General features: G+C 37.6%; 1 protein-coding gene across 1 annotated transcript in view; it reads left to right on the forward strand.

Moving 5' to 3' along the window:
- The window catches only part of LOC139142817 (uncharacterized), a 50073-nt gene extending 41592 nt beyond the window's left edge, over positions 1 to 8481 (forward strand). The window contains exon 7 of the mRNA XM_070712980.1: positions 8348 to 8481. The gene's annotated coding sequence lies outside the window, so the exon portion shown is untranslated. The remainder of the gene's footprint in view (positions 1 to 8347) is intronic.
- The last annotated feature ends 15987 nt before the right edge of the window (positions 8482 to 24468 follow it).

Here is a 24468-nt window from a genome sequence, read left to right on the forward strand (position 1 = left end):
CATTGCTCATAAATGCTGAAGTCATTGACTCCAGTGCCATGGCAACAGATGATCAGCAGCCGTTGCTAGCAAATGAGCAATCAACAAATATACAGTCAGATGTGCCAGTGTGTTGATTGTGCAAACTCAGACATCATCATGTCAACTGAAATTATGATTGACATATTTAAGATTTTGAAGAGACAACATCACTGTACTGTCACATCTGCAATTGAAGTGCTATGCACAAAAGCAATAGTTACAAAACATACCTAATTCCCTGATGTCGCTTAAGTTTGTACAAAATACTGTATTCCATATTTTTAAGGGAAGGTTCTGTTATGTGAAGTCTCATTGTTGACTTTAATAGTGGGAAACGCAAATATTGGTTATAAAGAAAACAAACAATGGGCATAAGGTATGAATATTCATTATTTGGTTTTGGGTTATTTACACTCCACTTGGTTGCCAAATACTCATAGCAATGTTTTATACAATGAGTACAAATAAGTTGCCTTGCAGCAAATGTGAGTCAAAGTAAACCTATTTTTGTAAACAGCAAATGGAGTAACCTAAGAGATCAAAGGTCACTACTTGATAGAGTCCAGTACACAATGAAATAACCATGTGATGCCTATATATCATACTAGAGCCTGTAGTGTCATGCCATGTCAAGGACACATGGATAGTGGTCACTAGCATTCGTTCACAATACTGCCTCTCTGGTTACAGCAAATTTAAAGCAGAAGCAGACTTTTGATTTCTGAAGAAACTGGATATGTTGACATAATTTTTAGCATCCAGATGCTATGGCAATAGTAGTAGCTGTCCAGTGTCCATCTGTCTGTCTGTCTGCATGTATGTATGTATGTGCATGTATGTATGTATGTATGTATGTATATATGTATGTATGTATTGCATGCATGTATGTATGTATGTACAATGTATGTATGTATGTATGTATGTATGTATGTATGTATGTTCATATATGTATGTATGTATGTCCACCCAGTTTTCTCAGAAATTGTAACTTGTTTCAGCTTGAACTTTTGAAAATGGAAATCTTAAACACCAAAACTACAGAACCATAGACATTTTATCAAAACAAACTTTTAGTATGTAAAATGGTTAAGGAGTTCCACTATCACTATTATTACTTCCTAAAATACAGTTGCCAAGAACTCATAAGTTCAACACTTTCAAGTAGGGCAAGAGCTTGTGAGCCCTAAATTATGACAGGGCATTTGTGAGCACAGTTTTCTACACCCATGAATTTTTCTGTATTATCATTGAGACAGAATAGAGATTGAGTTGAGGGGTGACTGAGAATGACATTCTCCTATTAACTCCCAGTTTGCTGCACATATATGAATATAGCTCTGGCACTCAGCGGCATAGTGGAGATTGACATGTCAGCTATTTCTATGAATCTTTTTGTGACCACAGTGCAAAAATGAGAGAACCACTGCATGTGTAATAGTAGTATTCAGTACAATGATACATCCTGGTCATGTATGCAGTTTTCTTCAAAAGAACATTATTCCCAAAATATGCAAATGAGCCTCAAGTAAAGTTTCTCCAAAATAAAGAAACTAAGGTAAAGAGCAGGAAGTTTTCTCAGATACTTGCTTGATAACTATATAATTTTGTATCTACATATACTATACATAAAGATAATGAACCTCTTTCATTTCATTGCAATATCTGTGATTTTATATTGTCAAAATGAATTTTTCATTTTTCTGCATTTTGAATCATAAATTTCCATTTCAGAAGCCATAGGCTTGTGATTTGTTGTAGCTTGAGAGATGTCTCTATATGCATCTGTTCAAATGGTAACTAAAGATGAGTAATATGGAAATGTTAGTAAAGTGAATTGTGATGATGACAATAGTGATATCTGGTTAGTTTTTCCTGTATTTGGCAAAAATGTAAGTCAATGGTCTTCTGTTAAACCTTTATATGATATTGTTTATGGAAAGAAATTCAAATTTATCAAAATTATATACAAACTTATTCAATTTCAAATATTTATAATTTTGTTTTGCCACCCAGCTATTTTCCAGTTAGAGACCAAACTGTTCACTTTGACGTGAAGCAAAATTAAATATATCTTTGAGAGTACATTTATCACATTTGATCGAAATTTAGTGACATGGAATTTTTATTAGAATTCAACCATGATGTTTTAATGATTGTTTGTTCCAAATTACTGCATTGCTCTGCATCACCGCCCATGTCTAGTCAAGTGCCCATCCCCCCTTTTTGATTGATGTCTCCAATGGGGGTCATATCCGGCAAACCATGCAGCTTACCAGGTTGCCATTGTCTGTATCTTGATTTTTATACTGTTCCCCTGTTTTGTACATTTTTATTTCCCTTATGTATATAATTCAATTTTCAGGTACAGTAGTAATAAATAAAAAAAATAATTCCTGACATTAGGACCTTGTTTTTTCCCATTATTTTCACCACTGTGTATGACTGGTCTGCAACAAATTACCATCAGACGTTATCTTGCAACTCCCCATCCCAAATGCAAATTAGTTAACCGTTTCCAATATTTCACAGGTGGCTGCCCGGGAAAGTGCCCACACCATTTGATATTGTTAATATGACATGTTCTGTTCCCTGGGCGGTGAGGTAGAGAAATACAGTATTACAAAACTACTGCCATATATAGTTTTGCGTGGCCTGAAAAGATATTCCAGGTTTACCTTCTAGTATAACCGAGGTTCTGATAAAAATACTGACCAGTATAAGTACCAAGTATTTGATGTACATACTGGTAATACAATGCCGATTTATTGTGATCAAAATGGGAGCCAAATGTCATTGACAATATTTTTCAGGCAAGGCATTCCACATTTTCCCTCTTTTTTTTATTTGTCTTTTTTCAATATATATTCCAGAAGTAAACTAACCTCCATGTAAACTTTTTAACTTTTACAAAGAATGTACCCTTACCAAAAGGACAAACCTGTAACAGAGAGACAGTTGCTACTTCAAAATTATGTGTTTCATTTCTTGGTAACTACTTAAGGCCTGAATTTGAACATGACAAACATATTACAATACCTGCTTGGTCTCTCAATAGTCTGTGAGAAGATGCAGCAGTTTGGTGTTTCAATGCTGAGCCATGTGTTGTGTTGATCATATCATTGCACTGGGTTTGCATGTAAACAAACACTGCGTTTTTGATTGGTAGGTCAGTGGTCATGGAGAAAGGGTCAGAGGGCTGCCATTCAGTTAGTATATCACAGTTTTCCAACAAAGTGCCGTATACATTTGTGTCTGTGCAGTTGTTCGTGCAGATATCTCAGACATGCCAAGACCAATTTCTCTTACACTTGGTACAAAGACATACACGGCATAATAACTCTAGCATACATACCGGTATCTACGTCAATTGATATAATCTGTGTGGCAAGATGGTGGCAACTTTGTTTCAGTTTCATGTCTGAAGGCATTATGCAAATGTACATTGAACAATTTCATTCAAAATTTGCACCAGGACAACACACTATGACTTACATGTGCACGCCAAAATATTTTGGATATGATACAATATTGCCATCATGAGGCCATTTATTATGTATTTTTCATATCAAGAGGTATTATTCTGACATGCCCTGCTGATTTGATTCTTTGAAGCTTGACTCAAGGAAATATATTATGACTTACATACACATGATAAAAAAATTATGATAAATGGCAATATGATGGGAAAAGTCTCATAATTTGATGATAAAACTTCCTGAATCTATACAAGAGTCTGAATCCATATTCATTTGAAATTTCCCAACCTCTGACTTTTACACCTCCTTGGACTATTAAACACCTTCGCGACTTCTAGGTAAAACAATTCTTGGTCCTTCATGGTTCTGCCATTGAGGTAATAGCTCCATGGTCCTACTTATTTCCATCAACATATGATCAAACTACATGGCCCATCACTGCCCATCAAAAAATTAATTTAACACGATTGGAACTAATTTGGGGTAATTGGATGGTGAACTGGATGTGGAATCTGCAAATGTGAGCTCATCTTCTTTCTTTTTTTAGTTATACACTTGTTTTTATGAATAATTTGTAAAATTGCAACATTCAGATATAGATCACCTAGCACTTGTGAGAAGTTTGAAAAATATGAAGGTCCAATTATCCCAAATTAGTTCCAATCGTGTTTTATAACTTAACCATTTTTTTTCTATATCTATAAAACAAAGAATCTTGCTAATTATACCTTCCCTCATCACCTCAAAAACAACTCAAAGCCCCAGACCCGAAAACAGTCTTTCAAATCAGCGGTTTACTCTGATCAGCCGGAGTGCCTGAGCCATCAGGTTCTTATTATGTATTGGCATGGAATATAGAGGTGAGCTTTTACCATCTATGGCATTGGAAAATGGATGGCAGAAGGTTGTCTCGAGAAGTGCAGCAGGCCACGATCCTTCGGTATGCAGATGAGAGTTCGTCACCAGTATGTCATTTGGGGAATGATGAGTCTTGGCCTTATATGGCTTAGGGGCTAGTCTACATGCTAAAACAGACCAGACATTTCAGTGAAACTGCAATTCTTAGAATGTTGTTATTGTGTCTCCTCATGGACACAGGCGTGACTCGAAATGCTAGTCTACTTGTGTAATTTAACAAAATAAAAAGTGATGTCAATCGGTATTTTTATTTCAGCTAATTTCTAATTTGCATATCTAATGAATTTCATAACTAGGGATATATCTGAATTGACCAAAATTGATGAAACTTGCTAGGTAAATTGATGAAATTTACTGAATAGACCTGATGGACGTTGACAAAAACTTGCCATGCAAATTGAAGATAGTGTGATAAAAATTAATGAAAGTCTTTTAGCAGTTTTACACATGCTAGTTAATAATATGCATATTTATCAAACTTTTTCAATTAGGGACATAAAACTGGTAGGACTTTACCAAAGTTAATGAAACTTTAGATAGTGATAAGACAGTGGTATTGTATTAATAAAGACGTCTGCATTTTCAACGTTAGGTATTTCAAAATTTGCACTTTATTGAACATTCCAAATTAGGAACATAAACTGGAAGGACAAGACTGTAGCTGAAAAAGGTTGCCATTTCAGCTTATTAGTAATTTGTACATTTAATGAATGAACTTTTCAAAATTAGTGATGACGCAAGGGACTTGAACAAAACTGATGAAAGTGTGATGTAATTGGTGATAAAGCCGTATAAAATAGTGAAGGACATATGTTCTAAAACTATATGTTGATCTGTCTTGCTACCGTGAACAATTGCAATAGTTGTTGGGGTAGGAGGCATTTGCAAGTAATGGTTGGGCTAGCAGAGACTGCCTCCATATTTATGGCATCTTTTTAATTTATTTTGCTCTTTCTGACTTGTTCTTGTAAAATGCTTGTGAAGCTAAATGTTTTTATTTGGATAGAAGTTAATTTATAGCTTAAACGTGTGACTCGGAATGAATCATGATGATTTTTAAATTTATCTTTGAAAAAAAATGCTCAGTATCATCGTCTGAATCATTTGCAAACTTTTATAGAGGCTGAAGTTGGTCTACTTTTTGTCCAATAGTGAAAGTTACCACTTGGGTCAGCGAACAAGAGCAAACTGTACTTTTCGTTCATGCTGCACTATCGATGCTTTCAATATAAGGATATATAGTACCACAGCTTTGTCTTACCTTTTGCTGGGCCTAGCGAAAAGGAAACACACATGCACGATCTGTGTCAAGTTTCGTCTGAATATCAAGGATTTTGTTCGCCGTGTGCACTGATTGATCACCAGGCAGGCCGTGTTCCACTCCACTGTCTATGATCAAAACTATGATCAGTGCCAAAGTTAGCTGCAGATTTTCAGACAGGATCCCGCCTTTTACGGACTGATTTTGACTTTTAACCCCTTTAGGCTAAGTCGTAAAAGTCAAAATCAGACCGTAAAAGGCGGGAATCCTGTCTAAAAGCACCACAGCTATGGACCCACAGCTACCTAAAGTTAGCTTGGTCTCTTTATATGAAAGTTGTGTCATCATTATTATGTCATTATTTGCTTATTCAGGTTTATGTTGTTATTTTACCATTAGCTAATCATTAGTTATCTTACTATACAGTCGTTATTATCTCATTGCTCAGCATGGATGACTTGATTTCAAAAGTATGTCAGCACACGCTAGGTGACTGGGTACCGTACGTTGTGAGTTCGAACCCTGTTGAAACCACCATATTTGCTTATTCGGTTGTTTTCGTATCGTCATTTGGTCATTATTTTGCTCATTGGACGTCTTGATATCGTATATTCAGCGGGACTCGTTCTTCACGTTCCAATGATAGTATATGTACGGACGGTTACGGTTTCGCTCGCACAGAGTCAGAAAAGTAGGCTTTGCGTAAGTTTAAGTGAAGCCGAGTGCATCGAGTGCCAAGACGAGGTCGGTGTGCTCGCAAACGAAGGGCTACGAACATTCTTGATTCAAAATTGGCTGTTTTCAGCCAGAAAGCCGCCCTCCACGAAGCTGATGAAGAGTCAGCTATTCATCTTATGGTAGACTGTACGCCTTGTGTGAGCCGCAGCCCCGCAACACAGAGCTGGGGAGCGGCCAAAACGCAAAGCTATGGCTGTAAAACAAACTCAAAGCCCGCAAACTACCATGCATCCTGACAGACACCAACAGCGTCTACGAGTCTGCATTGTCATAGTTTGGTTGACAGGGGATAGAGGGGAGGTCGATAACTAGTTTGCCGTTTCAAGACTTTGTTTAAGTTACTATGGATATTCGCGTCTGCTAGCTAAGTTGCTGTTTTGTTAGATGATTTCCGGGTGCGAATTAACTTTGTTAAATACGTAGGTCAGCAAATCAGATGATAGCAAGTAATGGAATAGTTATTATAAAAGACTTTCAAAATGAAGTCGTCGATACTAGTTGATGAATAAAATAGTAACCATAAAGTAACTGAATAATAACATAATGATGATAACAAGAAAATATAACCGAATGATCAAATGATGGTACAATAATGTTGAAATGTTTCAAATAAGGATATCAATACTGAATTATGAGATGACCAAATATGAGCAAAATTTTAAAACAGTGCCATAAAACAACTTCCTAGTTACCCAAATTACTTCATTGCTATGGCTGTAGCAACGGACAAAAAGGGCTATTCATGGACACGAAAGCGGCAACACTGATATTTGATCAGTACAACGTACGTGAACCATGTAAAGTAGGAACACTGAAGTCCCTATATACATAGGGAAACCGGTAGGAATATCCCTATATTGGCAAGTAATTAGCCAACAGCGGTATCGCTAGTGCATATGATCGTCTTACAGTCTGTTTAAAAAACACTGCGGGGAGCCCATGCAGTGTCTCATAGACAAAACACCATAGTAGAGGCCGTTCATTTTGCGTGAACGATGGTACAATAAAGGATTGACGTTTTGAGTAAAGTTACATTTAAAAAATTTCAATGACCAGGAAACCTGTTGAAGCAACCGTATTTAACAGATTTTCCCTCTAAATGAAGAAAAAGTTGAGAGAAAACAGTAGGTACTGTAATGGAGTGTTTATGGCGAGAGTTACTACACAGTGTATATACACTGTGTAGTAACTCTCGCCGTAGACTGAACCTGGGCAATGGTGTCACTTGTATATTTTGGCATAGATTGTGAAACTATATAAGGGTTTCCAGAGGGCTGTTCACATAAGCAGATTACAATGTGTAAAATATGATATTATTTATCATAATCGTAATTTATTAATAATCATAATTATCACAACAATGGGGTTTCCAGACGGTATTTACACAAAGTAGACGACATTGTTTGTAAAAAAGTTTTAATATTCTGTAACATTCATATTAATAATTTATTAATATTCATAATCATTTGTTATGATAATAATAGGAAAAATCATCACAATAATGCCTACTCGACCTGTGCACAGGCCAGTATTTTAAACTCGCAATGGGTGAAACAGCAAAGGCCAACGCCTTTGAAATGTACCGGAAATTATGGGACATGCATCAAAATGTACCCATACAATGCAACACCCCCCTCAAAAAAAACAAAACAAAACTAGCAAACAAACAGATATGGATGGAGAGTGCAACACTTAGGTATAATAATAATCGAAGGTGACTGTGAGAAACTCGCTTAGCACTTTGAATACCGCCTCATGAGGCCTCACTGCACTTCGTCATAATAGTTTACTATATAGGCGTTCCATAATGTACGCAAGACCTGCGATGCAATTGGCAAGCACAGCATCATGTGTAGCTCTACACAGAGATATCAATGGGAACTATTCCACTTCGAATAACACAAAAATTTTCTTGTACACTTTTCCACTGCAGGAACAGATTAGCAGATCTTGTGATTGGGATACGCCGGTTGCAATAAATGCCGACGTTGATGGGAAGACGCCGCTGTTGGACACCGAGGATCAACAAATACACGGTCAAAGCCAGTTTTACGTCTGATAAATTGTATACTTAGGGGTTGACCATTTGATATCCTGGGGGGGGCTTGGAAGATTTGGGGGGGGGGAGGTGCCAGGTGGAGTTGCTCGAAAAAAAAATCTGGCTTTAAGTGGCTGATGGAAAAACAATTATGGACCATTGCGACTCGGAAAAAAAAATCTTGGCAATTGTTCGATGCACACTGCAGCATCAATAAAAATCAAGCAGTAGCTCTGGAGTTTTATAAAGCATAAACCATTTCAAGCTTGAGGAACAATAACTTAGAATTTATTAAACGAGGAACTGAAATAAATACACAAACAAAAAACACTGAAAAATTGTCAAAAGTTACAGCTACTATCACTGTAGCTTTCAGCAACTGAAAACAAGAACTCGTCTGAAGTGGTCTCATTGAGGAAGATTTTCACACTATTTCAGACGGCTTTTCTCTCAGTCATCTCCTTTATATTCTAAATCACTGAATATGAACAATTGTACAGTATACATGACCTTCTGATTAGAGGAAGTATGCTGAAATTGAAATTGCTCACCAGTGTATTCCGGAAATGTGTAAATCTGAATGTATGGATTTTGTTAAAATACCACAAGAAGAGAGACAGTCTGCCATGAACTGGGTCAAGTGGACTCAGTCAGTCAAGTGGACTGTTCAACTTGCTAATATCACTCAAACCAGGACACTTGTCAGACAATGACATATTTTTTTCAAGTACAAGTAAATGCCATAAATATACATGATTTTACAAATATATGTAGGATACCATCATCTCTTCTGATGACACCAGTGATGTTCTCAGAAAAGTTTTCACTGTAAGTTTGTTAATGCTTAATGTAGAACTCAGTAATCAGGTTGTTTGATTTGTATTTTCAGTGTGTTACCCATGGTATAAATAAGATCTATAAACTGATATTTTTGTAAAGTGAATCAAAAATGTACATGTATTTACATATCTTTATTTAGTTTCTTGAATATAGTCTGTGTGCGATAGAACAGCATCTTGTTACTGGGTGTGAAAAACCAAGAAAACAAACATTGCACCGAAATTTGGTAAAAAAAAAATATATCTCGAAGAAGGAAAGTGAAAAAAAAAGTTGCCAGCATATGCCCTGTAGAAAAAAAATAATTCATGGTGAAGCAGGTGGGAAAAAAAATAATGGCTCTCCACCAATCTTCCAAGCCCCCCCCCCCCCCCCCAGGATATCAAATGGTCCACTCCTTACCACCCAAAGATGTATAAGCAAGAAGATGCGAGAAAGATGTAGCGTTTACTCAATGAAAACCAATTTCTGTTTAACATGATTCGAGCATGCTGACTATATTTACATGCAACACGAGATAACGTCATGAAAGCAAGTTCAAAATATGCTTTTCAAGTCAGAACAAGCTACAGCTGGAGAGAACGAAACTTAACGAAATATTGACATCCTGTATTCTTCAAATGTTTGAACTCTAGATATGACAAGAGAGAAACAGTTCTTTTTCATATTACATCTATTTCTGACACAAGCTGTTAATTCTTTCTCTCTCACTTTCCATTGTTATTAATACTAATACATACTTGTTTGTACTATGAGGTAGAGTCGCTCACATGATTCTCAGTGAAAGGAAATGCTCACGCGCCAAAGGACAAACCATTACCCATTAAAGGTCACGAGACAAACAACATCACATGTAAATAATAGCTTCCATTAGGGTCACCAACTACCACGAAGCGCGAACGTATAGCCCTTCCGCATGACATACCGAATATCAACACTGCTCTATGGCAAGCCAAACGTGGCAATATTCTAGAAAAAACTACTTTCTTTTTATACAAAACATTTTCTTGTGCAAACACCTATTTTCGTTTTGTGAATATGCATTTTCTTTGTGTTATAACCTATTTTCTTTGCATGAAAACCTATTTTCTTTGTGTAAATCCATCTCCTTTGTGTAAAAACCCATTTCTTTGTATGAAAACCTATTTTCTTTGTCTAAAAACCCATTTTGTTCGTGTGAAAACCTATTTTCTTTATGCAAAAAAACATTTTCTTTTAAAAAAAAATATTTTCTTTTCGTACAAAACATTTTCTTTTGTAAAACCTATTTTCTTTTGTTCAAAACATTTTCTTTTGTACAGACCTATTTTCTTTTTGCACAGCCTTCATTCATGTTGCAAAACGTATTTTTTTGTTGCACAACCTTCATTCATGTTGCAGAGCCCATCCTAGTATTCCAAAGCGACCATTCGTATTGGTCACGTGTCACATCTGTTTGTGCTTGTCCAACTCACGTTTCTCTTTAAAAATGTGTTATTTTTATTTGAAATATCTTCTTCTATATTAATAAAATAACATACGCAAGTTTGTAAAACTTTCATTCCTGTAAGTATAACCTATGCTAATGTATTCCAAAACGGTCATTCGTATAGGTCATGTAACCTTCGAACTATGGCGTTTTGGTCAAAGGTTATTTGCAGACGCCACCAGTTATGTGCTATCTGTGTTACCGCAGTACTGGTCGGCTCTTCTATGCGCATCTTCGCTTGCCAAGGTCTCGTGTCAGGGCAGCTGGATGCTCTCCGATGAGGTTGTTATTGGGAGACGCTAGTCGAAGTAACGGACCCGTGCGAGCGGACGATGTGTTACGCGTGGTCAAGGTTTCGTGTGTTCCGTGCCACAGTGGACAGAGGGACTGTGTCCGTGCACACCGTTCGGTGCACGGTATAATTATTTCTTTCAGCGTCATTATTTAACTTTTTGCGAGAATTTCTTCTCATCACAAGTGTATAAGTCCAATGACTCTATCATTACGTTGAAAGAGATAGTTTCACAGTGGGATATGGCAAACCAAACGTTGCAATATTCTTGAAAACCTATTTTCTTTTTGCATAAAACATTTTCTTTGTGTAGAAAACCATTTTCTTTTTGTAATGGTCCATTTTCTTTGTGTAAAAATCTATTTTCCTTGCATAAAAACCTATTTTCGTTTTGAAAAATCCATTTTCTTTGTGTAAAAAAACAATTTTGTTAAAAAAAACATTTTCTTTTCGTAAAAAACATTTTCTTTTTGTAAAACCTATTTTTTTTGTACAAAACATTTTCTTTTCGTACAAACATATTTTCTTTTTGTACAGACCTATTTTCTTTTTGCACAACCTTCATTCATATTGCAAAACCTATTTTCTTATTGCAAAACCTCCATTCATGTTGCAAAACGTATTTTCTTAATTGTTGCACAACCTTCATTCATGTTGTATTGTTCACATAACCTTCGAATAAAGATGGCGCTCTAGTGAAATGTGCTCTGGTCAAAGGTTATTTGCAGATGCCACGAGTAGATTAGCCCACCAGTCACTTAGAATCTTTGTTTTTGACTTTTAAAAGAATATTTTTCAACTTATTGAGTAATCAATTGTCCCCTATTCGTATTAACTGTTTTAATCTACGTTGCGGATATAGTTTACCAGGTCACATGATCGAGGGACACCGCTTTGGAGAATGACGCGTACGGTCACTCCCACCTACAGTAGACTTGCTTCACCCCACGATCTAAGCGCCAGCCTACCTATAGCGCGAGGGCAGTGCGACATTTCACATCTAATGGCGATATTTGATATGTATCGATGCTAGAAAATATCGATCTTAGAGTCTAGTATAGTTTAATATGACCGCTTAGAACTCGTTACATAATACGATTTATGATTAATATCGATACTATCCGATACTATCATCTAGTATCGTCTAAGTATTCCAACTGGACGATAAGCTTACTTTATGACGACTTTGACTGGGTCCTTATTTATCACGGATTTTTGAATTCTCGCATACTAGAATAATAAAATACTAAAGAAAAAGATGGGTCACCATGCTTGACTTTTTACAAATGTACGATGAAAAGTAATTGTTTTTTCATGAATTCGCGTACAAACAGATGTGACACGTGACCAATACGAATGGTCGCTTTGGAATACTAGGATGGGCTCTGCAACATGAATGAAGGTTGTGTAACAAGAAAATACGTTTTGCAACATGAATGAAGGCTGTGCAACAAGAAAATAGGTTTGTACAAAAAGAAATAGGTCTGTACAAAAAGAAAATGTTTTGAACAAAAAGAAAATGTTTTGAACAAAAAGAAAATAGGTTTTACAAAAAGAAAATGTTTTTTACAAAAAGAAAATGTTTTGTACGAAAAGAAAATGTTTTCTTTTTTAAAACAATTTTTTTTTTTGCAAAAAGAAAATAGGTTTTCACACGAAGCAAATGGGTTTTTACACAAAGAAAATAGGTTTTCATGCAAAGAAAATAGGTTATAACACAAAGAAAATGCATATTCACAAAACGAAAATAGGTGTTTGCACAAAGAAAATGTTTTGTATAAAAAGAAAGTAGTTTTTTCTAGAATATTGCAACGTTTGGCTTGCCATATTCGCGTAGCTCCCCGAAGGTCATTACCTCAGTCATAGTGTGACATGTAAAACGATTCAGTTACCTATCAACCTTTGCAATTAAATACCCACTACAGCATATATGGTGGTACATAGGAAGCTGGGTAGAAAGGACTGATGTAGGGGCAACGGTGTTTTGGAGCCGTACGCATGTGGCATGGCCGATGAATATAAAACAACGGCACTGGCCGCTGCGTAAAGGTGGAAAGCTAGTCGACACTCGGATTTTTAACGCCGGTATAGTTGATGAACCCAGGATGATCGGGCAGTCCCTTAAATTGAAGCGTTGCAACGTCTACCGTCCATACAAACGAAACGTTGAACACTGCAAGGAAAACATCCATGATCGTTTTGAAGAGCAACATATATTAGGTCGGACACACAGTTGCGAGTGGAGTGATACGTACCGGCCGCCGCGTACTATTATTCTATGCATAGTACGCGGCGGCCGGTATGTATCACTCCACTCGCAACCGTGGTCGGACACATCTCGTTTTCCAGAGTAGCCAGGTCTTTGCATAGAAGACACCGCTGTGTAAAACCCTTTGGCCAGAACCAATGATCGTAAATTTGCTAATACATACGAGCACGGTCCCTCCACAAGGGGAGGGACCGTGTGGAGGGACCGTGATACGAGTTATGTTTAAAAGTTGATGTATCGATCACTTTATTTAGGTCGTACGGGTTACAGTCTCGTACTATATCAGTGTATGAGTAGCCTAATTGTCGATGCGTGCAGATCGAGGGCCACTCTCGGAGAAATCCTACCGGTGCGCTAAGCTTTGATCATGATCGTTTCCACAGTCAAAATCACAGTCCTTAGCAATTTGTACAGTTGTTCAAGTCCGACATATCAATAATTCATCACATAAGTTACGTAAACAATTGAATCAAACCAAACGGTTTGCTGTTGCCATTATTGGGCCTGTTGCGTACGTACAAGGGACAACTTTGCAGTAGGCTTGGTTGGTTACGGGGGCCCGATCTCCAGTATTCTCCTTTTCTTGACTTGATAGACTATTGTATTTTCTGCAGAAAATTCAAGGTTTTTACATGTGTGATGATGATGGCCCCCGATTTTCTAAAATGGCCCCTTGGGACAGGAGTTGGGGCCAACAGTGGCCCGTTGTTTTTAAATCCTAGAATGAACACTGTATAATTGTTTATCTAACATTGCGAAAAAGACGTCAACCACCGTAAAGCGGCGTGTGCAGGCTCCGACCAACCCTAAGCAAAGAGTGATAAAACGTCGCACTGCTGAGAAATCGTCGTTGACACGATGTCTTGACCAAGAAAAATGACTTACTCTCTGGTGTAGACTATGTCTGGAACTGTACGAATACTTGTTTATTGGACTAGGCTTCGACAAACATTTAATTACGGTTTATTGTTTACAGACCGAAGTAGCCTAATTCTGGTGTTTGGAGAAGTCACAGCACGTCATTATGTAAATTAGCTAGTGCAACGCAACGTTGTGTCACTCAAGATGGATTATGCAAATAGCAATGCAAATGTGTCCACAATGTTTACAAAAGCTCCCCGATTTAACCGGGATAGCCACTGGCATTTGTTTTGTTTTTTAAAAATCGTGAATTGCACGGAAACCATTCCTTATCTTGAACTGGCGCCATATCTCAATTCTGGGTCTTACTTCAAGGCGTATTCTCAGAGAATTTTGAAAATTTGACAGAAAAATGAACGATTTGGTATTTATCTACCTTCCCCGAGAAATGTCAACAATTAAGTTAAAGTGATTCACGTACCGAGGTTGTGAGCAGTGCAAAGATAGATAATTCTAGCTCTTCGTGGCAAGCTAAGCTGTAACAACACACATGCCACTCAGAGCTACTTTAAATCATAATTTCAACAGGCACCAACATTAGAAAGACATTCACCTCATCTTTACTGAGTTTTCTGCCTAGCGCGACGTCGACGGTCTCATATATCGACTTCGTGTATGTTGATGTGGACCCGGGGGATGTGGAACTAGGAACAACTGCTGGTGAGTCAGGGCTCTGCTCTACGTGCGTGGGCGTTATGCAATTATGGCCACACACCGAACGATTCCTTACTGTTACTGGTATGGCATATATAATATACTACTGCGTATATACAAAGGTGGCTTGCGCGTAGCGCTGAGCTGACTTCTGCGCACATGCAACGGCAAGCAATCCCACATCTACAGCACAAGTTTACTTTTGGTAAAGACTCTATTGAAGTCTGTGATGACTACACATATCTAGGCACACTCCTTTATTACAATGGTAAATTTATAAAAGCAATTGATAAACAGGTCAATCAGGCCAGGCGCCGGCGTACCATGTATAGTGTAAAACCCAAGGCCCAGCGTCTTAATCTCCCTGTTGACATCCAGTGCGAGTTATTTGATGTTTTTGTCACACCTATACTCTTGTATGGGTGTGAAATTTGGGGATATCAAAATCCAAAACAAATTAACACATTCTTATAATAAGTAATTGAAAAATTTCTTAAGGGTCAATACTAGAACAGCGAATTGTATGGTTTACGGAGAGTTGGGAAAAAACAGTATGGATATTATTATTGAAAAACGTATGATTAATTTTTGGATACACTTGATATCTTCCAAAGAGAGTAAATTGTCTTGTTCCATGTTTAGATTATTGAAGTCCATGCATGATAACAACAGCTATACGTCGCCTTGGATTGTAAAATCAAAAGTGTTCTTGACAAGTGTGGTTTTTCTAATATCTGGTATGACTATAAAAATGTAAACAAGAAATGGTTGAAACACAGTTTGGAGTTGCGAATGAAAGATATCAGCATTCAAAATTGGCACAGCGAGGTCCAAAAAATACTTTATGTACAAACTATCGTATCTTCAAGAATGAGTGTATCTTTGAATACTACCTATCTAAGCTCAACGCAACGGACAGAATTAATTTCACTAAATTTCGTTGTGGTAGCCACAAACTTCCTATTTCCAACCGTTACCAAAATAATATTAGTAATATTAGTTTTTTGTGTAATTCAGGCAAAATTGGTGATGAAATGCAATATATACTAGACTGTCCTGCTTTAATAATGAAAGAAAACATTATGTAAAAAGTTATTACTATACACGTCCTAACACTGTCATGTTCGAGAATCTCTTCAAAGTAAGAATTTGCATGATCTCTCAAAATTAGCAAAATACGCCAACCTCATTATGAATAAGTTTAAGTAGTTTTTTCTGCTTTATGTATTTTTCCATATGTGCATGTAATTGTTCTACTACTAGTGCTATTTTTAAATACATTTTAAAGTTTTTATCAGAACTTTTTTCAATGTATTTATCTCCTGTTTGGAGATTTTGATGTAAATGTACTCTCATACCTCGAAAGGGGTCGTAGAGCTCAATAAAATTATTATTATTATCTATTTGAACAAGGTCTGAAGTGTGAATCATTTACATGTAATGAGCGAGCCGAGCTGCTCAGTATTGCTCTTGTTGCAAAACAGAGGGATACTAACACCCACCCTGCACACTTATATTCTCACACTTGGCACACCAAAAGTGCGCCAGCGCCTTCTTTTCCTTCATTTAATAAAGTAAACTGATCTATGTTATCACCATTTCCACATTAATTGTCAGTATAAATGTATTCAAACCGTTCAAGATCGTGGACCAAAGATCATTGTTGATGACGCAGTTGCATTGGCTATTTCTGCTATTGCAACAGCACGTGTTATCATGAAAAATCGTACCTGCCACAACAGGCCAGTCTGCGTCACTCGGGTCATGACCTGTTGCGGGTAAACGAGACCATCAATACTGTGACTCGGTGTACATGAATAGCAGGAAATGGCACTGCACGAACATAAAACACGTATTGAAACTGTGAAGTAGGTGGAGATCATCTCCGACGAAAAATAAATGCTTGTAGGTCTGTTTGATCTCCCAGACCGATATTCGTGTCGTCGATATTTCAAAGGCAATTTTATATCTTTAGTAAACTTTGCATACGAAATTGAACTAAGTTAAAGTAGACTTTCTATTTCAATTACATAATGGATGTGATAAAATTTACAGAAAAGTAAACCGGTTAACTTCAACAAGCAATCAATGTGCCGATCAGATGAAGGAATAGAGTGACCATGTCATCAACACTTTTGATATCAATGGTCAAGTCGAGTCGACCAGTCACCTGCCAATACAGTGATGTAGGAGGGGGGACTTTTCAAAACTGTTTCGTATATTTGTTCAGAATTCATCAAATATCAGGTTATGTTGCATGATCATGTGAGGCATTGTTGTATTTGTCTCTGTACCTTGAGTGCAAACAATTACATCTCGTCAGCATCGTCAAGTGCATATACTTATTTACACACGGACATGATTCATACCAGAGAAGCTCTCAAAAGTAATTTTGTCGAGAGAAACGTGTATGCAGCACTATGTACAGTGCTGTTAAATGTGACGGCGTCGACAAATCTGATATTAAATTAACTTTGACTTTTCTGTATAGTCATCTTCCATTGATTTTTAGCTCAACTATTGATATTTACTGTACATGTTGTCTTGACAGATAACTTGCTGGTGCAATTTTACCACCCTTGTAGACAATGTCTGCAATATGTAGCCCTAAACGTCTGCAGAATGAGTCGAGAAGCCATAAGGAACCAAAAAAAAAAGTTTTGTGACAGAGTTCGATATTTTGGTCATTTTGAAAATTTTCAGGGGGAAACGGCTAAAATGTGTTTGCAAAATAAATGATTTTGAAAATACGCAATGAACTGTGGAAGTATATTTTTTCACAATAAAACGATATTCCACCCTAAAGTTCTCATTCGACAATTTGGTATCATGGTCGTCCAGAGAGTGAGGCTGTCTTTTTACAACTTCATGCATATAGAGCTGTTGGTGCCTTTATATTTTGCCGAATTATCGTACGTATTAACTAGTGCCATGATAGTTATTCCCGGGAAAATGCACTAAAACTTCAGCCTTGTACAGTATGCCTATCTCCCAACCCCAGTAGACGTGGCCTATAACCGGAATACAGCATGTTTACATATGCTATGTTAGAAATCGTAAATGTCCATTAAATCAACAAAAGCTGCAATGATTTTACCACTCAGAGCTATTTGTATCTTGTTATGACAAAACCTGCATCGCTTCTGAGCCTTGTAAGACCTAGTTTTAAACACTTCTTAAAAGTCGAGTGAACGTGCCTGTACTACAACTCCGATTCAAGAGCACCACCTCGGTGATTTCGAGTAATTGAAACTGCGTTTTCACATGCAAATACATTATTCTATAAAAGGTAGGTATTTTGAACGGAATGAAAATTTGGAGAGGCTTCCGCTGTTCGCGACAGCCATTGTCCCCACCCGCTGATATAAAACAATCCACCAACTAGCCCACCAGAAAATTACTAATTTGTTCATGATTCATAGAGGAATGACGAAAAGATTCTTAAAATTTGAAATACACGTTGCCATTTTTATCAATATGGCCGACAAGGGTTCGCTCTAATCCATGAAAGAAATCGTTACTCACTGGAGGCGCTATCAGGGCTGTGCGTGCATGTGAGCGCCAGTTAATGTATGCCTACAAAATACAACACGAGTTGTTTATTGCGCCACTGCATATTTACGGAAAAATGATGATGACATGGTGTATTTTTGGTAGTATGTGTGTCACTGTCACTTAGGTCACACTGGATATTGTCCAAAAAGCGTGTTCGAAAATTGTGAGAAACTGCAATGTCATGTAATGATTAACGACCTCCGCCTATAGAACTTTTAGCAGCCATGTATGCCTCAATCGCCTTTTGTCTGAGCGTAGACTGCAATACCAACGAATTTCCTTCAAATTTTGCATTTTTGGCGGTCATTAAAATCGAAAAGGTGTCTTTGATAATGATTTATGCGGATAGTGAAGTGAAATTGTCAAAAATTCTTACCGTGCTTGAAATAAGAGGATAGCTTGAACACGTCAGGTTGACCTTTACGATACGGGTCACTTCCTGTTACCTTTAGAGGCAAGTAGTGCTAACTTTTGATGAGTTTTTCATTATTTTTCCTTTGTAAGCCAACTTCGACTATATATACCCGAAAAAGAATGTTTAATTACCATTATTCAGCTTTTCAAACTATAGTGTCTATACGTGTAAAATGCATTTTATTGTTTACATTTGAATTCTAGTCCGGACCAGAATTCATTTTCAACAATAACGATGCTGCTTACAAGCTGTTTACAAGCTGAACACTGTGTGTATCAACATGTCTTTATTTAGGACTTGTCCTATTTTGTCCTGCCCTCAAACTCTAGTCAAAATGTCTTGCAAATGCATCCAACTCGTAAACACAAACTATACATGGGTTGTGTGTCATGTTCTTGTAACGAATAACTGAATTTAAATCTGGATTTAATTCATCTATAAGAATAGACGTCTTTTGATTCGTTTGAAAGGCCACTACTTTGATGTATTTAAACATGTACGTATAAATCTATTCAAATAGTCTTTCCGTGTTTTTTTCTCCTTGTAAAAAGACAGATTTTTGTTCCACGCACAAAATCATGACAAAATGCTTCGTGTTCAACTTTCCAACACGACTGTATTAGCTTTCTGTAAATGTTGTTGTTCACGACTAGATTCGCAAAAAGCTGGCAAGGCTAATAAACTTTGTATTTAAAACATGTAAAAGTAAGGAGAAAAATGAACATTCGTTTGTGTAATGTAACAAAACGCCAGGAAAATATAAAACATTCCAGATATTATCCCTGTAGGGGAAAGAAGAAGAAAATGTACTGGTCTTCTAAACGAAACCAATGAATATGTTGTCGAATATACAAGCTATTGCTTCTTCTACTTCACACAGAAAAGATGCAACGTGTTTTCACACGATCAACATCATCGCCCTCCCAAATCAGAGGCATTTCTACCCTCAACAGATACACTTCACGTCACTTGACTCTATGCACGGTCTCTCACCGAGGTGTTATGCTTCAGCCACTGTCTATTATTAGTTAAGTAACAAAGTAGTCATCTATAGTATTATATGACTTCGTCTCCCGACTGTTTTCTCAGACCTGGTTATATTCCACTTTGCGACGACCTCATTCTAAATGATCAAAAAGTAACATTTCATTTATGAAACTATCCAGATGTATGAGTGGAAGTTGAACGTATATTATTGTGATTCGTTCGAAAATTATATTATTTTGCGAAATAAGGAAATTTGAAGTTCCTAAATTTTTTATAATTGCTTCTTATGACAGGTATTATGTCCGATTAATAAAAAGGTAGTCACATCGGTAACTGGGAAGGGCTTATGGTTATCAATGATCATGAACTGGTGTCGAATGTTGTGATCTATTTTCTCGCGATGCGTCCCTCTGTATCGATCTGAAAAGTTGGAAGAAACATACAATCCTTGATTTTTATGAGACATGTCTTTTTGATTCGAAGCTACGACAAGTACCATGAAAAATACACCCTTCTGCAAAGGTAAAAGTTAATCAGTTCAAAACCTGTTTACCTCGACGAAAATAAGACAAATAACAACAGGAAATGGTCTAAATACCACAAAAGTAGTGGACAATACAATAAATTAGTTTTCAGTAAACGTATTTAGTCTTTGTGCTCAATATTCAAATTGCGAACATAAAACCGAAGGCAGCTTGGACAGGGCCCTGTAGTTGATCAAAGCAAACGGTGAAAAATCATCCCAAAATTTGAGACAATTTGGTCTCGTACTAGTCAATATCAAACCAAAAACAAATTCTCTAGCCCTATGGTTAGCCAAGAATAAGATAACCGTATCACGAATGAGAGTTTCCATGAGGTGCCTCATGCCACTAGACACCAGGGTTCTACCTGTTCTAGTTGCTCAGATACCAAAAATGAGATTAGGAGTCATTAAATGTCATACCAAAGTGACATTTGGTACCAGTCTGGTCCATATACAACAAAAAACAAACCTAACTGCCTTATAGGTTAGTCTCCAATTATATATATATGCATACTTAGTGAGATTAATCAATGAAATTTGGCCATATTTCAGTATCGTTTATTCGATTTTTATGTGAATATTTGGTTGGCCTAAAAATGCCATAGATGAAATAGTCCTATTTTAAGTCATTAGTTCATGAAAATCTACATACAAATTACAGTCGCAGATGATATTCCCTTTGTTCATATGCATTTTGCAAATTAAACGATGCCTACTAAGCCACGTGACCAACTGAAATGTCGTTTACAAAATCTGCAAGTTCCCTGAACACAGTGTTAGTTCTTTAGAAGCAAATTTTTGAATGTTATTTTTTGATTATCTAAGAATTTAATGTAATTAGTCCGCCAAACCAAGCGGATAATTGAAAGTCCTTTCACAGTCCTCCATGTACTCTACAACTGATACTACACACAAACTTGTAGAACAAGCAGTGTGATCAAAGATTGTCCACAAATTCCAATATGGCAGTCAAATCACTAACTTGACCAATTGAATACCTTCACACAAACTTGCAAGTTCTCTGCCATGATGATACGCACAAAGTTGCGCGTCAAAAACTTCATCAGTTTTGGGGTAGAAGCTTTTTACCATTGTGTCACGGTCATGTTAGGGTTTTTGCGTAATGCCAATATGGTCACCACGAATCTGATCCAGGTATCTTTAACAAACTCACAAGTACTGTAACTGGTGGTTACACCTACCAAATTGATATTCATACAATATGTTAGTTTTTGGGAAAAAAGATTTTTGAACAATAATTAAAGGTATTCAGTCACGTGTGATCTAAATATGCCCATATATGGTCAAAGGGGCGTTCCTTGGTATCCAAAATGCCCATGTGAGGGCGCTGTTTTAAAAAAGCGGCCACCTGCTTAAAGTCTGTGATTGGTTAGATTTTCTCTTTCCATGGTAACTGTGGCAAAATTTGAATAGGTGACAGTATACCTTTAATGGTCACCGCGTTTACGCAGATGTCGAGCAAATATCAAGCCAAACCATGCAGCTGATTGGTTAGCCTATCAAAAGTAATTAGGGAAATGACAATGTGAGAAAACTTTGAACTAAAATGGTTTGTCCTTTCTCGAGACCAATATGTTCATTGATGAAATGGAAATTTTCCAAAATCGAAGATGTCTGCCAAAACTATATGTGCGACTCCGCGATTGAATCACAAATTTAAAAGCAGACGTAGTGAAAAATTTGAAGTTGATCGGCCTTTAGTTCTTGATTAAGAGTATAATAAGCTTAAAACAAACAACAATTAACATTCGGTCATATGAATTGTCATGTGAACATGCGTTCATGACCTGCAGACACGATGGCAAGTTTCATGAACGTACCATCGGATCAGTTTTTATAGATCTAGTTCGACAAAGTATTATGAACACCCACTCATGTATTTTTGGTTTCGATCATTTAATATTAAAGTTAGATTAAAGTACTAGCTCTTTGAGCGGTGTTTAAATCGCGCTATCTCAGATGGTCACACGACCACTTGCAACCAATCAGCTGTGTTCTCAGTATCACCACATGGCTTGCCGCCTTTTCTTTCACTCTGTTTTGTCATAGCTGAGGCTGCGGGTGTCTTTTGCCGTTTTCCCCTCGCCAAGATTGCCAGATTCAACGCGAACCCTTGAGCCACCTCCACATATCACAGTTGTGGCAAACATGGATAAGCCTGGCGATAACAACACGGCTACACTGCAAATTTTACCTGATAAGATGAGCGCTATTGAAGGACTCACACCTAATATGGAAGTCCAACTCTGGGGCGAGAGGAGCGGCTTATCTTTGGATACATTGTCCGTCCTTGGCTTGAACGGGTTTGTCACCATGGCTGCTGTCAAAAGTATGAAATTGGAAGACTTGGTAAGCATGGGAATCGGTCCTTTAGGCCAATTTAGACTATTGGAAACTGCCTTAAGTGCGCTTGCACTCAAGTCTGCCCAAACTAATAACGTTCCCGCCAAAAATGGCTCAAAGATGGCGGCCTCCACTACTGCAGATAACGCAATCTCACCGCAGGAGTCTGCTCATACAACTGGCACTACTGACGACCCAGGTCAGAAAGTTGGCAATTCTTTGGGTTCTGCTTCTACCGTATCTTGTGATAAAAAGGACGTGATGTCTCCCACAAGCTTTAACTTGGATTCTCTCTTGAAAGCTCTCTCACCGGATGACGTCAAGCCATCAAGCAATGGTACGACCAGCAGTGACACAAGCGGCGGTTCAACACAATGTTCTACACCCGATCGCATGGATCTAGACCCCTTGATCTACCTCAAACCGAAGACAAAAGGTCAGAAATACTTAGACATAGTCGACTTCGTCCCGGGATCATTCACGACGAGAGTGGAGGAGCAAGTGCTGTCTGTCGGCGATCATGGCAGCAAACTAGTACTTGAGTCCGGCCCTGCTAAACCGAAACTGAACTCCATCACACCACAGCAATGGACAGCTGCTAATGCCCGCATTCTATATGAACTTATTCTTACTCAGTCTTATAGTTTAAGTCAAATCAAGCAGTATCTTGCCTATACAGTCAAAGTTGCTCAAATGGCTGATCGATATGAATGGTCTTCTATTTTGGTGTATGACAGGGAATATCGTATGTTGCAGGCTGCGTATAATTTCCCTTGGGGGACTGAGTCCCAGCATTTATCCACAGTGTATTTGAGAGAAAAAAATCCATAAAATTGCCAATAAATGGGGCTCTAATACAAATACAAGTGGTAAGGGTAAACCAAATGTGCCTGCACCAGTAGACGAGAGTTGGGGGAGACCAATATGCATAGGGTACAACAAGGGCAATTGAATTTACATTTGGTAGTAAGTGCACATATGCTCATGTATGTTTGCAATGCTGTAAGCCGCATCCAAAGCTATCTCATCAATCTGAGAAACCTGGTTCTCTGAATGAAACAAATGAGACAAAAAAGTAACTAAGCCTAGTTCGCTGCCTGACCCGCCACTCTTCCCCCACTCTTTAAATTATGCTGCATGGCTCTCCGAGATTTCGCCTACTGACCCTGACAGGGATTTTGTTCTTGATGGTATCAAGAATGGCTTTCATATAACTGATTGTGATAGGGAGGTTGCCCATGTAGAGGTAGGGAACTATCGTTCCGCCACTAACCATGTTAATAATAAAACAGTTGAGAAACAAATTTTGACTGAAATTCGTGAAGGACGCTATATTGTAACGGCTGATAAACCTCACATTATTAGTGCTTTAGGGGCGGTCCCAAAACCCAACTCTCCTGAGGTCCGTTTAATACATGATTGTAGTAGGCCACCTGGCTCAGCCGTTAATGATTTTGCTGAAGCCCCTTCTTTTACATACCAGACTCTGCAGGACGCCATCAAATTAATAAAACCTGGTTCTTTTATGGCCAAGGTTGACTTGAAGTCTGCGTATAGGTCAGTTCGCATCCACCCATCTAATTTCATGTTTACTGGTCTAAAATGGACCTTTAGCAATTCTAAGGAGCCAACATACATGTATGACACCAGGTTACCTTTTGGAGCCAAAAGAGCGCCTATGATTTTTCACCGTATCACTCAAGCAGTTAGGCGGATGCTTGCAAAGAA

Source organism: Ptychodera flava, chromosome 10, assembly GCF_041260155.1.
Source record: "Ptychodera flava strain L36383 chromosome 10, AS_Pfla_20210202, whole genome shotgun sequence".
In the NCBI taxonomy this organism is placed as follows: Eukaryota; Metazoa; Hemichordata; class Enteropneusta; family Ptychoderidae; genus Ptychodera; species Ptychodera flava.